Source organism: Corvus cornix, chromosome 3 (assembly GCF_000738735.6).
Source record: "Corvus cornix cornix isolate S_Up_H32 chromosome 3, ASM73873v5, whole genome shotgun sequence".
Taxonomy (NCBI): domain Eukaryota; kingdom Metazoa; phylum Chordata; class Aves; order Passeriformes; family Corvidae; genus Corvus; species Corvus cornix.
Window position 1 is genome coordinate 87,648,991 of NC_047056.1, and position 16,328 is coordinate 87,665,318.

At 34.8% G+C, this 16,328-nt stretch overlaps 1 protein-coding gene across 1 annotated transcript in view; it reads left to right on the top strand.

Annotated features, from left to right (window-relative positions):
* The first annotated feature begins 334 nt into the window (after positions 1–334).
* EYS (eyes shut homolog) overlaps positions 335–16,328 on the top strand; it is an 852,840-nt gene continuing 836,846 nt past the window's right edge. The window contains exon 1 of the mRNA XM_019287512.3: positions 335–462. The gene's annotated coding sequence lies outside the window, so the exon portion shown is untranslated. The remainder of the gene's footprint in view (positions 463–16,328) is intronic.

Sequence of the window (16,328 nt, forward strand, 5' to 3'; positions counted from 1 at the left end):
AAATATTTGTCAGACTTAAATACAGTACTAATTTTATAAACTTTACATATTGAATAAGGGTTTAGGAAGATTAGTTACCTGCATTGAGAGCTTTCAGGCAGATTATGTTTCACATATTTTTCTAACATTAATATAAATTCTTTGTATCTGCTATCAAATTAATATATTTGAGGCAATGGAGGGATTCTTCTGATAAAGAAAATTGAAAACTATTGGAATCCATTCTTATTTCTTATCAGCAGCATGCTGTCTACTTCCTCAAGCAGACAATCTCTAGTACAATACCATCTGATGCTGTCATTAAATCCTCAGCGTCAGGTTTCCGTAGCAACAGCAGAGCTCTCCCTGCTTCACTGTCTGCATCTGAAACCCAGCCTGGAACAAAACCAGTTAATCTTATGCTGTTTTTCTACGTTTATTTGACAGATTTAATCACAGACCTTCAGTAGCTGGAAGTAAGTGGTAAGTAGCAGTTAAAGTTTGTGATTATTAAATTGTAGGGCTGTATTGTAGTTGTTGATGTACACGCACACCAGATGGTGGCCTGCTGTATTCATCACCAGATTAGAAAGATAAAGTCTGGGCTATATGTAGGACTACACACCCGCTTAAGAGTTTATTTTGTAATGCATAATAGCTTTTAGTACTTATTTAAAATAGCAAATCTTGAAAATCTTTACTTTGATTTGATTATAGATGTGACAGGATGAACATATTCCCAAGGTGTTTAAAGTTAGTTTTGATGTTACTGTTTTCACACTCTTATCCCTCTCCAGGCTGACGACCGCAAATCATATACAGGCCACGTAGAGTTTACTTGGTTTAGGAGTTAGTGTTCACAGAACAGACAACTGTCTTTGACTCAAAATATGCAATGGTAATTAAAAACTGTGACCAGAAATAATGTATGGCTTTCTTATAGAAAAAATGCAAAATGTTTCTGAAGGAAATTTAGGAATTGAATGTTTGTACTTATTAGCATATTCTAAATAAAAGCTTTTCTGTGTTCACTAAAACCAAAGAAACTGTCTTTCAAAAATATTTTTTTTTTCATTCCTAAGGCAGACAAATTTTCTGAAAGCCATTAGAAAGCCCAACCAACTAGCATGGAGAGTTTCCAGATCAGAGGAATTTGGAGTTTCATTTTAATAATTCTCTATTCTTTCTCATTATATTTTTATGATCTTGTTGTTGCAATGTATGATTGCAAAACATGCATGATTGTTTTAAGGAATTTTACTTAGATACAGTATCCATTTTATGGAAGCAATATCTATTCAAAATGTAGTTGATACATTTTAAAAACATCGTCGTACATAAGCTTAAATTACTGTCATTTCTTGGTGTACAAAATTTGATCACAGTAAGTATGAAAGCTATGACATAGGTTCAGTCAAACAGCTTCTACTGTGCCTTTATTGCTCAAATGAAACCCAGACTTTGTGACCGTATACTTCTGAAGATTTGAAGAAAAAAGGCAACACAGGTATAGTAAGCATTTTCGTTTATACACATACAAGAATATGTTTAGTTATATTTTATTTAGATGGGACATCTCTGAGATGAACAGATACTGTAGCAAGTATCAAGCACTTTCACAGAATCAATATTTTTTGCCTTTTTTTTGAGGCATCTCCAGAGATGACTTCTTTATATATTTGTTTTGTACTAAAATAATACCATTACAGGTTAGATTGATTTTTATATAACTGTGGAAGTCATTTAAATTATAAGTATGATTTCATGTTTAATTTTTAATTATTTTGCTAAATAATTCTACTGACTAGAAAGAAGTCTTTGAGAAATTTCATTAAAATACAATATTCATCTAGTTCAGGGTTAAACCTCTTTTCTGAAGAAATCAGGACAATCATGGTAATTTTCCAAGGGCCTTTTCCAACTAATATCAGTGGTAGCTGGCTTTTGCTAAAAAATTGTGTGACATGAGAGAGAGGATAATCACGGGAAAAGCATGTAAACATTTACTAACAGTATGTTTAAAAGATACAATATGACTATAATATGACATATTTGAAATTTTTTAAACATAAGACACATGCTCCTTCTTTATACATGGTGGTATTTTTGGTTTATAACAGTTGACAACCAAAACACCACATCCTTTTTTACGCATCTGTGTAGGGAAGTAATATAAACCCACTAGAGAAGTTTATGTAGTTGAGGTATCTACTTAGTACATTTTCCAGCAAGAAAGAGAGTAGGAAATAAGCAGGTCCTTTACTACACAGTGTTATGCTGGCAGTAGCATGGAACAGATTTGAGGATGAACAGGGAATGGAAAAAATCCACACTTGTCAGATCTTCGGCATGGATCACTCTTTTGCAATAATGATATGAAGATGGTAGTGGAAGAGTGGCAGAAAATCCACATCCCAAAAGTCCTCACATCTTGACCACACATAGATGGAATACATAAAAATGAAACACAGTCCTAAGTAACCCAAACTAGTAAAAATTCCTGTATGTCCTCACAGCATAGGGCAGCACTCTGGACTCAGCAGCCTCAGCAGAACCAGTTGTAGAACTCAGGCCACAGTTAATCAACCCTCACTGTTTTAATAAAATTTTCTTTCTTCAAAAGGGAGTTGGCAATTTTCTATTATAGCAGTGATGTTTCAGTAAAATAATCAATGTTTTGATAATAATATTTTGAGGCATTTTTATAAAATAATGTGCCTAGTCAGCCCTTGAATCATTTTACTGTAAATACAAAGCAACTGATCCAGTTAAAAAAGTATTTCTGGTGAAACAATTTTTCTTGTAGGAACACAGTTGAGTATTTGAGGCTAGATGGAGATGTAATTTATTCTTTTCACCATTAGTAAATTGCTTGGTCTAATTTTCCCTGTCTCATTGATGTTAATCTTGACTATTTAGGTTTTTTTGGTTTTTTTTTTTTTAGATTATAGGCAAGCAATCAAACTAAAAAAGAATTATGAGCAAATTTGAAGGAATCATGAATGCATTTGCCAAATTTGGGATTTTTTTTTTACTTCCTGTATGCACGTATGTTGCAGAAAATGTGTGGCTATTTGCACACAGATTCATCCACTTTTATGCACATTCCTAAATAGTATCAGTGAGCTTTTGCATGAATAGGGAAGAAATAGGTAGGCTGTAATATCTACCTTTTTTAAAAAGACAACCTCTTTGTGAAAATGCTATGTAATGAATGTTAAAAATTAGATAGTATGACATTCAAAAAACATAAACCAAGATATTTTGTGTTCCCAAAACCATTTGGGAGAGTTCATTTTCTTTCTAGTATCATACATTGTCTTGATTTGTGGTTTCTCTTTTTTTTCATAAACATTTGGTAGATAAAGAGAAGATCTAAGAAAATTAGATTTATTATAGGGGAAACATGCAGACAGGACCTGACTGTCATAGATGCAGTAACATGAGGATTTCATGTCCATATTGATGCACTTTGTTACTATCTCCCCATGCTGTCAGTCTTGCTTCCCTTTTCTTGTGCCAGTCAAATTAATCACATTTGAACCCCAAATTCCTGAGTCTTACTTAGCTGTGGAGAGTTGATAGAGAAAGAAAAATAATGTCATTAGTTTCACAAACCAAAGCCACTTCTCTGGAAAACAAATTTATGATGAAGTAAAATATAAAATAACAGCATTTCTATACTGAGTTGCAAGCTTTTAGTCATTTTGTAAAAAAAATCCCACTTTTTATGAAGATAACAAATCAAATGGACAGATGATCAATGTCAAATCTACTGGAAAACTGCCTGTGCAAATGGAATGCCAGATAAGATAATAATCTGTCACTCAAAGTGCTGATGACCATGTGTATATTGCAAAGCATTCCTCAGACAAGAACTGTTGTAAAAGTCACCTTCATCCTAAAATGAATTTAATATAAATTTCATACTAAAGTGTGAAAGATATTAAGGATTAATAAAGATTTCCAAGGTACACGATGAAGAAGCTGTTATTAGCTATAAATATATCTTGAATATTGACTTTCTGGATTGGTCCAATCGTTGCAACAATTATAAATCATAATAATTATTTATTAAATCAAAAGAGACAAAGATTTTTTTTTTTTTGTGAAAAATATTCAATGATGAAGGTTGTAAAATACCTTGGCATACTTTACATTGCGAAGCTGCTGCTGTGTTCGTAGGACCTTTCTGATCCCCCAGTCTTTCACTAGCTTTCCTACTTCTGTATGACTCCCAGACTGTGTTCTTTTGGAAGTCTTTCTTTGGAAGACAGTAGCTGCCATTATTTTATGTATGAATACAACAGGACTTGAATAGGGTAATTATGCTACGAAGCCTGAAAGCAGTGGCTATGGAAAGCTGCTCACGCAAGTAAGTGGCTGCAAAGTAGGTAATATATGGACTTTTTTTCATTCATTAAACACCAGTTGCTTCACAGACTGAGTGGATGCTTCTTGCATTTCCAACAGCATACAGATTGATCACTGCCAGTGCATACTATCACTCCTAGGCAAAGGAATCAAGTGGGTTCTATGAAACAAAAAAAAAAAAAAGAAATTAGGTGTGAAATGAGAGCTATGATGTATCTTGGCCTTCATCCAAGATAGAAGAGGGAATTTAAAGGGCCTGGAAGATTTTAAAGTGACATTATCTTCTAAAGAAAAGAATGATAATAGGTTCTTCCGGAATAGGCAATAATATTGAAACTGTGAAGCTGTTTCTCTTCTATAGTCAAGAAATTAACATGGCAGGAGTTTTCTTCTTCCTGCAAGGTCTAAGCTACTTCTTGAACTTTCTTCAGTAGGGCCTTAGCCTTTAGGTATGCCTTCCTCTTATTGTTCCCTGAATGGAGCATATGTATTTCATAAAATTTGTGTTAACTCTATCCAGATACCCAGAAAACCTCAAATCTTGCTATTTAAATAGTTTTACAAGGATGCAGAAAATTTAGAAAACACCTGAGCTACTTAGGCTAAAAGGCTACATTTCCTCCTTCATGAAATAGCATCTACCTTGCAAATTTTGAAGTAGAAATTATATACTCAGTCTTAAAATGGATAAAATTAGGGGTTTCTCTTGGGGGTGAAAAAAGAATGTTTCCATTCACATAAAAAAAAAAGAAAATTAAATAAATGATCAGTGATGTATTTTCTTTTAATTTACACAAAATAATTTCTCCACTTCTTTCAGACCTACATTAAGCAAATTGGACAAATGCTCCTCCAGTCCTGTTTAACTACATATTTTACCAGGAAATTTAAAATTTTCAATAATACAATGTTTGTGAAATGCTTAAATCTCTAAGTAATTTTATTTTTGCAGACTGTCAATGAAATTAGTCTTGATACTTACATGTCTATGATTTGCAAAATTCTATTGCCATATAGTACTGGACAGAAGTGTAAACTTGACATCAGTGCTTGTATTATCAAACTATTATATATTTCATTTTTATATTTTCACAGTATTATCTTTGAAAGTGCTTATGATTGTTTTATAATATGTCTAAATAAATAGATGTGATTATCATATAAATGTCATAGAAAAAGTGAGATACTTTAAAATACAGAATTTCTTATTCAAAATATATCTGTCCAATGTGGAATTTAAATAGAAGTAGATAACACCGTAATTGACGATCAAATAAAGAAAATAGATCAGAATGATGAGCATTCTCACTGGTGAGAGCAATAATATAATTTCATTTATGCTGAACATTGGAAAGGGAGTTGATGAGAATTGCAAAAATATAACTGCATGTGACACAGAATTTGTGAATGTAACTTTTCAAATGAAAGACTGAATGGTTGCCTTAAATTATTTTAACAGAAAAATTTCACATTTGTGAAATATTTTTCACATACTGTAGAACAGTTTTTGTTAATGCAAAACATAGAAATTGATATATATCTATGAATCTAAAGCTAGAACATGGAAAATGGGGAAAAAAAAATGGAAGCAATGGGGTTTCCAGTACCTGATGCCCATCACAGGACAGGATTTTTTTTCCTACAAAGTGTGACTTTGGCAACTCTAAGGACACACTGAAATATAAGGTAAAGCAACATAACAGGAGATCAGATAAGGTTATCTTCTTCCCTGAAAAAAATGTTCACACAAAGAGCAAGAATTTTTTTCCATGGGTGGGAAAGGAAAAAATCAATGATATTTTGTTAATATCTTCAGAATTTTTATATATTTGACATTTTTTAATATGAAAACATTACTTTAGCCCACTATGTAAGGTAATTTTCAGCGTAAACTGATAAAAATTCAAAGGTAAAATAGGAAAATCTGTTTCATACTTTAGAGTTACTGCTCAGGTACAAAAAGGAGTATTCAGAGGAGAAGTGCCACCAATAGAGGTTGTCAGATAAAAATTAGAAATTAAATAGAGTTCTGAATGTCTCAGCTCAAATTCTGTCTGGTCCTACTCACAGCTCTTTAAAGGGAAACATAAAGGTTGAGAGTAATATTTGTTCTTCTGATTGCAACACAACAGTTATTCAAAGGAAATTAGGAAGAGTATTGGGAATGGTATGCAAAACGTCAGACATTCTTCCTTTTTGTGTCTCTGGTAGCAGTGGCCAGCAAGCTTCAGTACAACACAGTAAGTAGTGTGGCCCAACTTAAGTGGCTCTTGGCAACAAAACTGTTCATGTGGAAGACTTGGTATTCACGTCATGCAGTTCAGGATTTTTATTTTGGATTAGCTCTAGTCTCTACCTGGGGACTTGAAGGCCTGTTAGCATTTGGGATTATTAGTTACACACTGGGAGTGCATGTTCTGGTTTAACTTAATTTGAAAGGAATCCTATTCATGTGCTATGTGATGTGATCTGAAGTCCTGCAAGGAGGGACAATCAAGATACTCACTTAAAAACCACATTCCTCTTCCAACAGTAAAGACTATGTAGCACAGCTCTTCCTTCAGCTATAGCTTTAGCCCTGTACTTTCCCACTGCTTTATAAATTACCGTGTGTAGTGGTTTGGTCCAAAATACTCATTACTATTTATCTTCTGTGAGATAAGAATTAGGAGAAACGCAAAGCAGACACCAAACTTGAAAGAATGTAAAGAAGCTTATTAACAGACCTGAAAGAAGGAAAAAAAATTATACCACCTTCAGAACACTCCTCCTCCCCCCACCTTCCTCCATTCTCCCACTGACAATGTAAAAAGACAACCCTTAAGATGTTCAGTCTGTTTACCACTTCCATAATAACCTTGCTCAGTCCATTTAGAAAGAGAAGTCTCTTCTTGCTCATGCTATGAAAACACTATCACAACGAGACAGCCACCCAATTCCAAATATTGTTCAATCCATTTAGGAAGAGGAGTCTCTCTGCTCGTATGCGAGTCCCTTCCCCCGACTTGCAGCTTTTCCCGCAACTGCTTTCGAGGGTCCACTCTTGAAGTTTTTTGGGGTACAATTTTAAGGTTGAGCCATTCAGAAACAAAAAACAGAGGCCCTTCTCCTTCCCTGGGAGCAAAGGGTCTTCATCATCTTCATCTCTAGGACTATCTCTGGGAGCATCTCTAGGGACTGAGGTTTTCTCCTTTCCCATTTGGAGCAAAAGTCCTCATCGCTTCCATTTCTCCCTGTCCAAACTTCCCATGAAATTACAGCTGTGTCAGCATCCGCCTATCTCAGCACAGGTGCTTTTGCTTACGAGTTGAACACTCCACCCCCCATATCTTCATGAAATTACAACAGGATACTCTGATATATCATAGCTTCACAACAGAATTTCAGCTTTAAGCATCTCCTCTCTCTCTTCCCTCAGGTTTTCAGCTCTTCACAGCAGTAAAAGGGTTAATCTCACCTCGGCCTTGCAGCTTTGCAGCTGGAATGTTGAATTCTTCTTATCGCAGTGGAGAGGGGGGAGAGCCGAGCCGCTCCGGCTGCCCACGGCAAGGCAGTGGGGGGGGGGGGGGGGGTCACAAATGGAACAGGTCCATGACTCCGGGATGGCCGTGGCCCGGCCCTGCCTGACCCGAGCAGGGCCTGGCTGGGCCCGCTGGCCCCTGCACGGGGCCCGCAGCCACCTGTGCCAGCGCCGGAAACGAGAGAGAGCTTGGGGGGGAGTTTGTCTATTCTTAAGTGTGGATCACAGAGGCGGTCACAACTTTAAGTGGCTTAAAGAATTGTCCATATTCAAACTGGCCAGCTGATAGGTTCTGTCAGGTGCCAGAGGAAGCTATAAGCGCCCCTTAGCAAGGACATCCCTTCCAGGACTATGCTTGCTAACCTATGACACCGTGTTTGCAATTGTGTTTAGGAAACCAAAATGAAGAGTTGAGCAGTCTTTCTACTGAGTAGTACATCCTTCTGTTTGATCTATATTCTTTTTGTAAAATTTTATTTGCAGAGCTGCAGAGAGACATTCTGGAGCCTATTAGTTGTTACCATGCTCCCTCTTTTTCCATGAACTTGTAGATAGTTAACAGCTATGGTCATCAGAAGTCACATATTTGCCCCTGTTTTTACTACATCCCTCTCACCCTGTATTTGTTGCAGCTTTGTCCATGGGATAAAGTTTTGGGGAAACTGTGGGAAAAAAAAAAAGGCAATGAAAATGACGAGTGCAAATACATTACCACACCTTTGTAATTTCCTTCTTTAGTCATCTCATCCTTTTCAGTTGTGCTTATTCAACGCAGCATTCTTGGGAAAGGTTATGAAACCTATAGGAGTCAGGGGCTTGCAAATCTTTACAATTTCTGGGGAGAAAACCTCCTAGAAATTTTCCTAGAAAAAAAAAAATTAAGCAAAAAGCTTGTCATTGCATAAGAACATCAGTTTTTGTCTTTATAATGATCTCTATATTTATCAGATTAACATCAATTTATTATTTGTTGTCCGTGGAAGGGGGATTAAACTTGGTGTATAGAAAGATATCCATAAGAGACACTGCTCTTCTCATCATCTCTTTGTGGTATCAGTACTACCCTATGTTCACTTTAGGTAAAAACCTGGTTGGACACTCCTGACATTTTGCAAAACACAATGTAGCTCTGATGCAAAGTTATTGATCAGAATTTTTTTCTGACCCTGCTGCTTTACAGTGCATTGTTTTTTCCTTTGCAGATAAATTATGCATTGCTGGAAGCAGTTAGCTATTTATACTCATGTACATGGAAGGAAGACACCTTTAGGCTAACTTATCATTTAAAAGTGTATGTCCTTATCATTGTACAACTACATGGATGAATCACTTTCTGTTACAATGTGTCCATATTTTCCCCACTTGTCACCCAGAAAATAATTTATTCTCACTCATTGTCAGATTTTGCATCTGTACAGGCTGGATCTATGTTGTGAAAATTAAATAGTGATTTATAATCTAAAGAAAAAAAGTATTAGGACATTATGACCTTGTCACAGTCTTGAATGGTTCTCTTGCTCTTAAAATAGATAATAATATTGCTATTTAGCCTAAGAGACGACAGATTTTTCTGCAATTGGACCCTGAAACTCGAGTTGCCTATTGTGTCTCATTTGCACAATAGTCTTAAAATGTATGTATAAAAAAAGCTATAAAACTCTACTTTCTTCTTTTGCTCTTAAATGTCCTCCCTTCTGTAATCACAAGCATGATATAACAACAATATCATCTTGAACATATTGGTTTTCATATTAAGTACTATGAATTGCATTTAAAAACCATTTCCTGTATGTAAAGATGAAAAACATACATGCTGCTTACGTAAAGGTTGTGATGTACAGGAAAATTAGTCTAGCTTTCCATAGTCCTGTGAGATGTGCATTTGTCATAAACAAAGAAAGAAAAGATATTCCGTTTCCATTTTTCAAGCAATACTTGGATGATCATTTAACAAATGGTGTATTTAGTCAAGTTCTTCTTCAATTCTGCATTTCAGTTGCTTCATTTCAAGCTAACTTCATTTCAGGCTAACTCAGTTGTGAACCACCTCTATCAGCTCTTACAAATTTAGCCCATTGGTGTTAATGCATCCTAATCAATCAGTACAGCAACAGGACTAAATGAGTTAAGTTATGCTCCTTGACCAATACTGCACAGCCTAAAAGCCCATGACTAAAACATAAAGGATACTTTCTATGCCATGAAATTTTTCTAAATTGCAGAACTTTTATCTTCCAGTTTACAAAAGACTGTGGTATGTTATGCATGTAACATTAGTAACTGGAATAATTTAATATATTCTTTATCTTGAGGAAATATTGTCTCTTACACTAATTGCCAAAATATTTCATTCAAACAAACAAAAAACTGTTCTTGAACTTCCTTTGTAACATAGTACAAGTAGCAGCCTTAATAACAAATGAGAGAAGAGGGTGAAAAACAGCCACATGTTGGAAAGAGCCAATCTTTTTTAAAACTTAGACTGGCAGGATGAAGCATCTTTCATTTTGATCTACTACACAATTTTCATCTCAATATGAAAGAAGAGAAATTTTTACCAAACATGCCAATTTGACCAAGGTCTGCTTTTCATCCCTACTCCCCTTCTTGTTTAGTTAAACTAAAAGATTAAAAAATTTTTAAACTAAAAATTTCTTGCCTGTTTATTAATTTGCATAATAGCAGCCTTTATGACTTACAATATAATCTGTGAATGATGATGCTCTATGTTGAAGGAAGCACAGGCCTGCTTTTTATTTTTGACTGATAATGTCCAAGCAGTCACCTCCCTTATGGCATTTGAAGCAGACAGCAGAAGACAATTTCAAGATTAGTAAGTGGGTGGGTTTAATTTTTTGTCCTGACAAATTCTTGCAGTAATCTTTATCACAAGAAAAAATTCATGATGTGCCATTTTCTTTTATCATTACAATAATTGTCATGAGAATCAGTATTAGTTATAAGAACTAGTGTGGAGCTGATAAAAGAGTACCAAACCACTGTAAACTTTACCAGCATTTTCTGAAAACTGTCATTAATCTGCCCTTTTCTAAAAGCAGAGGTTGTGACTGATTAGCAGATCAAACTCTACACTGCTGAACTTTTGGTTTTTTCCCACAACAAACCCCCAAAGTCAGAATATACAATTGAAAGTGTTATGTGTTCTTAGCTACCTGCTAAGAACATATCAGTCTGACCAAGTGCTGGCCCACAGCTGCAAGGCTGCCATACTAAAGTGCCTTGCACATTAAGTCAGAAACTGTGTGATACAGGGATTGCACACAAAAGGTATTTTATTAGAAATAAAGACACAAGGAAGTCCTGTATTTAAGGCAGGATACTGAATTATTTCCTTTTATTGGATTTTCTTTTATATAGGAAGTTCGTTACACCGTGTTTTAAGGTATGTCTATATGCTGTGTTACTGGCAGCAGCTCATGTTGACATAAAAGTTGATATATGTCAGTGTTAACCCATTTCTGTATCAGGTGCAAATTGAACACAGTGAATTAGTGGTGTTAGTGCAACCCTCACGTCATGCCACTTGGTATAGTATTCTTTTTTTGTTTTCCTGCTTTTATGAAATCGGCTTTTTTGTTGTGTGCATATTTTATGAGACTATTCAAAGAGGGTATGTGTACTTCTGGACCTCTAAGAATGGTAGTACTTGAGACCAAGGTGTAAATTGTTTATACCCGTCACATCAGCAGGATGGGAATTACTTTGTATACTTGTGGAAACCGTACTCTTATAGACACTACTTTAGGCACTGTATTGTACTAGAAGCTGCAAAACAAGGCTGCTTTTCATCATCAGAAGGTCTGTTTTGCTTCTAACACTACTGCAGCTAAGGGTAAAGCAATTGTGAGATTCAGTGATGAAAACCAGGGCAGAGAGCAACTAAAAGTCTCTGAGATCTTGTCACCAGTGTAACAGGACATCATTTGCCTGCCACTTTTAAGAACAGTCCTTTCAGTTGCTGTTAAACAGATATAAAGCATAGTTTTTACCTGTGTCAGACTCTGAAACAGTAATCTACAATATCCCCAAGTTAAAAGAATTACAGAAATTGTCCTGTAGCAAAACACATGCATTGCCATTTTTCTTGGTACCTTAGAATATTGCTTGAAGCTTTTGGGAAGGATATAGTGCAACAGTATTATGTAGACAGTTTTGCAGTAGATTTTCTGATATATATATATATATATATATATATATATATATGCATTCATAGCCAATTCAAGAAACTTACAGATCTACCAAAATGGTCAAGTATATATGTATATCACTATCACCTCCTTTTCCTTTGCATTTGTATTTACACTGCTACAGAATTCAAGGTGAACAGAAACCTGACTCTTTGGATTCCCTTTGAGCGATGTCTTTTTTTAAACTTTTGACCAATTCCCATCACTTTCAACAAGAGTGACAATGGAAAGTTGCTTTTGATCAAAAGCAACAAGTCATTTCCTTCAGTTCTGATATTTTTGACATTCTTACATGTGTTTAATGTAAACACACACAGCTACTCATTTCTCTTTCCTACAGACCAGTGACTTTGCTGTGTTGTACCTGTTTCACTGTTTCACTGACGCAAAGCCTACTCAGCCTTATTCAGTCATATAAAACTAGCAGTTCCTCTGTTTCTAATGGAAAAACAGATGATCTAAGAAAACATGGATGACCAGAGAACAGGAAAACAACACAAAGAATTAATTACATCAGAAACCATTAATCACATGCACATATGCGCGTTAATTCCCCAAACTGTAAAAAAAAAAAAAAAAAGTTTGATATGGAAATTAGTTTTTAATATCTGCTAAAGAAGAAACATTGCTGCAAGAGGTTATTAGTATACCCTGTAATTCCTTTTCAGTGAAATGCCTTTTATATTCTATACAGAATACTATTTTCCTAATGAGGATTAAGGGAGTTTGTGTTCCAAAATTAAAGTTCATCCCCTCTCTCTCTCCTCTCTCTCTCTATATATGTATATTTATGTATTTATATATATATTATTTGCTCTTTTATTTTGTTCATTTGGTTCTTGTTTTGGGATTAGATTTTTATTTAATATCAGATCTAAGTCCATCTATTGCTAAATGCTTTCGATTTAGTAACTGAACCATTTCTAAGCTTCTCTTTCAATCATATCATCACAACACTTGTAAGACTGTATGTTTCCTGTGAATTCTTTAGCCAGGAGCCATCATGTCTCCTGGCTACCAGCTGAGTGTTAAAATGCACAGTGGACATAGAAGAATGGTACTTTGTCAAGTATTATTCACAGCAACCTTGTGAAGGGCACTACAACTTAATATAGCATCTGTCCTCGGAAAAATCACTGAACCTACACAAAGAAGTTCAGTTAGAGAATCTGGGTGTTCAGGACCAATTTTCAGATGGCCCAGACCACTCAGCTTTTGCTTGGTTCAAGTAGTTCTATTTTAACTACGTTGAGATTTGAGTGCTGTTATTCCCTGCTGTCTATGCTGGTACAGCTCTCTTCAAAAACTGCCCTAGATATGACTTTCAAGAAATGATATATGCAATTTTATAGCACTAACTCTTCATAAGAGCCTGAATCACCTTGAAGACAGTGTCTGATGTCACTGCCTGGAGAGATCATTTTTTTCATTAGGGGAACTGTATCAGCTAGCTCCTATGAGGCAGCATCCTGACATCTTTTAGCAGATAGTTAGCTAGACATGGCACAAATGCTCCATGGATAAGAAAAGAGACAAAGGCCAATGGAGCTAATATTTCAAGGGTCTTTTTGAATAAAAGTTTGAAATGGGCATTATATAATGTATTAGAATTTTAGTCTTGCTTGATAAGTCACTGCAATTGAATGTGTAAACTACTTCTCAAGTGAAGATGGAACAACTTTCTTTTGAAAAATAGATAATTACTCAGATGATATAAAGTACAGAGCAGAGCTATTGCTTAATACCATTCTGAATCAATAGACTTTATCTGCTTTTTTTACTTTAAAACTTAGAAACTGCAATGAGGAAAAAAGAAGAGTAACGGTGATTACACTTTGAAGATAATGGGTCAGTTCTGAATGTTATTAGGATTTCAGGATGAAAAGTCAGATCAAATGTTCTAGGATAAGGTATATGGGACAAGGCAAGACTATAAGATTAATTCAATATTGCATTATGTTAATCATTCTTAGATTGTTTTTACTCTTATGTATTTGAGAAATGAGTAAATTAATAAGTTAGGTTTTATTCTCCGGTTCTTTGTCATGAGAACTCTGAAGAACTGCATAGCCAATAAATTACGTGAAATCACTTTAAAAGTTGTGCGTTTCTCCTGTTTTTCTGTATTTAGTTTTGATGAAAATGTACCACTTTCAACTGCAGAAAAGGCAGACAGCACTCAGACTAATAAGAAAATCTGACTGATACAATGATCTATAGCTCACAGAAACTATCATAAAGAAAAAGAAAGTTAAATTCAGACACACAAAAAGACATGGATATATAGTGCAATGACTTATACTGTTTTTAACTTTTAAGAATATAACTTGCATAAATTATTTTTATAAAAAAGGAAGCAGATGGTAGAAGAGCATATGGATCCAGACTGCAACTGCAATAAATATCTTTTTTCCTGAAAAAAATTGTATTCTAAAACTTTAAGGTGTTTGTGTTTTCACAAGCTTAATGCATGATGGAAAAACCTTCCACACAGGTCTTTGGCTGATGTCTATTTTCCTGCTTTTTAAGTTGACTTTCATGTTGGTCAGTTTGTATTCAGCAGGTCAGACAGAAAGGAGCTGCAGGAGATGGCCAGGTTGCAATAGACCTGACTCACTTTTGTGTTACCTGGTCTCAGGAAGGCTTGTGATACACTGTCATGGCAGAAAGTCCTTGTTAACACTTTATCAAAAGCTTTTGGTCACCAAATTTCTTGATGTTATAGGGAGAACGTTGAAAAGAGAGTATCGTATGTCTCTACCCTGTATTTGGAAGGCATTTATTAGCCATAATCACAAACAAGATTTTATATGCTGAGGCAATTTGATAGTCAGGCACTTTGTCCTCTCTATTTAAAAAATATCAAAGAAAGAATTTGAAAATCCTGGATTTTTCATTTACAGAGATTGTCCTGCAGTGACAGAAGGGGAAATCTTAGAGATCATGAACACTAAGGGAAGGTCATTCAAAAAGCCAAAAAACAAATGCCCAAGTTCCAGCTGGAATGCTCAAATTAGCTGTGCATCTGCTAGACTACTCAGTTTTTTCAGTTGAAACACTGGGCCATATTTACGGAGTGTAGTCAATCCTGTTCTCAAAGCAGAGGGAGTTGTATAAGCTTTGCAAAAATGCAAGCGCGAAAAGTGTAAGGCTAAAAATGTGTTAATTGTGAGTATATTAAAGAGTGGGACATGCATACAAATTGATAATTACCTTTTGCTAGTATTTTTCTTTTATAAATAATAATTCCATGATTATTATGATTATATTCTTAAACCAAATGCTGACATAAGTTTAAGTAAAACTATTGATAGTGCCAAAGCAATCTTATTGTACAAAACCAGCTGGTGGGAAAAAATAGAGTTAATAAGTAGGATAGTTAAAATTAGGATGTGTTTCTTTGGAGATTTCTTTTGAGTGATCTTTCTGGATATTAAGTTGTATATATTTTAAATTTCTCTGTGTTAATATACAAAAACTTAACAATAGGTTTATAGTTAGCAATGTCATGTATTGACTTGTTTCTTCCTAATTCACACCAAGCAAAGTTAAGTATTACAGTAATGAGAAAATATTTCTATGCTTACTCAGAAAAAAAAAAAAAAGAAACTAAAAATAATTCCATGTGAATAAACTTGGAAATTTGCTGGTAATAAATAATCTTTTCACTTGTAACACAATTCTTTTAAATTTGATGGAATCCTAACAATACACTTAATTTTTTTATAGAAACACCAGTTTGATCTGAGCGTTTACAGTTCTATGCCCTGCTTTGGCATTTTTACATAAATTCATTACAAATATGGAGGTTTCTGCATTCTCACAAATTGGGTCATGACATGCCAGTTTCTTCAGAGCTCCATGACTTTGCTTTCTATGAACTGTGTTTAAGGATCATTAATAAATATGCTGTCAAGTTTAGATAACTGAAACTGATCTAAAATCTTTTTAAAGCAAGAATTCAAAGTATAGAGTGAAATGGTGTATAATGGCAAGGAGATTCTCATCAAAGACATTAAAAATATTAAAATATAGATCTCTTCACTCAGCCCACTAGCTGAGAGCTACAAGATTGCAATCATAACAGAGTAATGAAAATGGATTTAGCTGATGCCATTTCTCATTTTCATTACCATCATTTTAATGAAAATGAATTAATATTGTGCTATTTTGTATTCTCATGGCAATTTTTGTCACAAAATGGATTCATGCCAAGCCATCTTCTGTTCCTGTTAATCTTTGTCAAA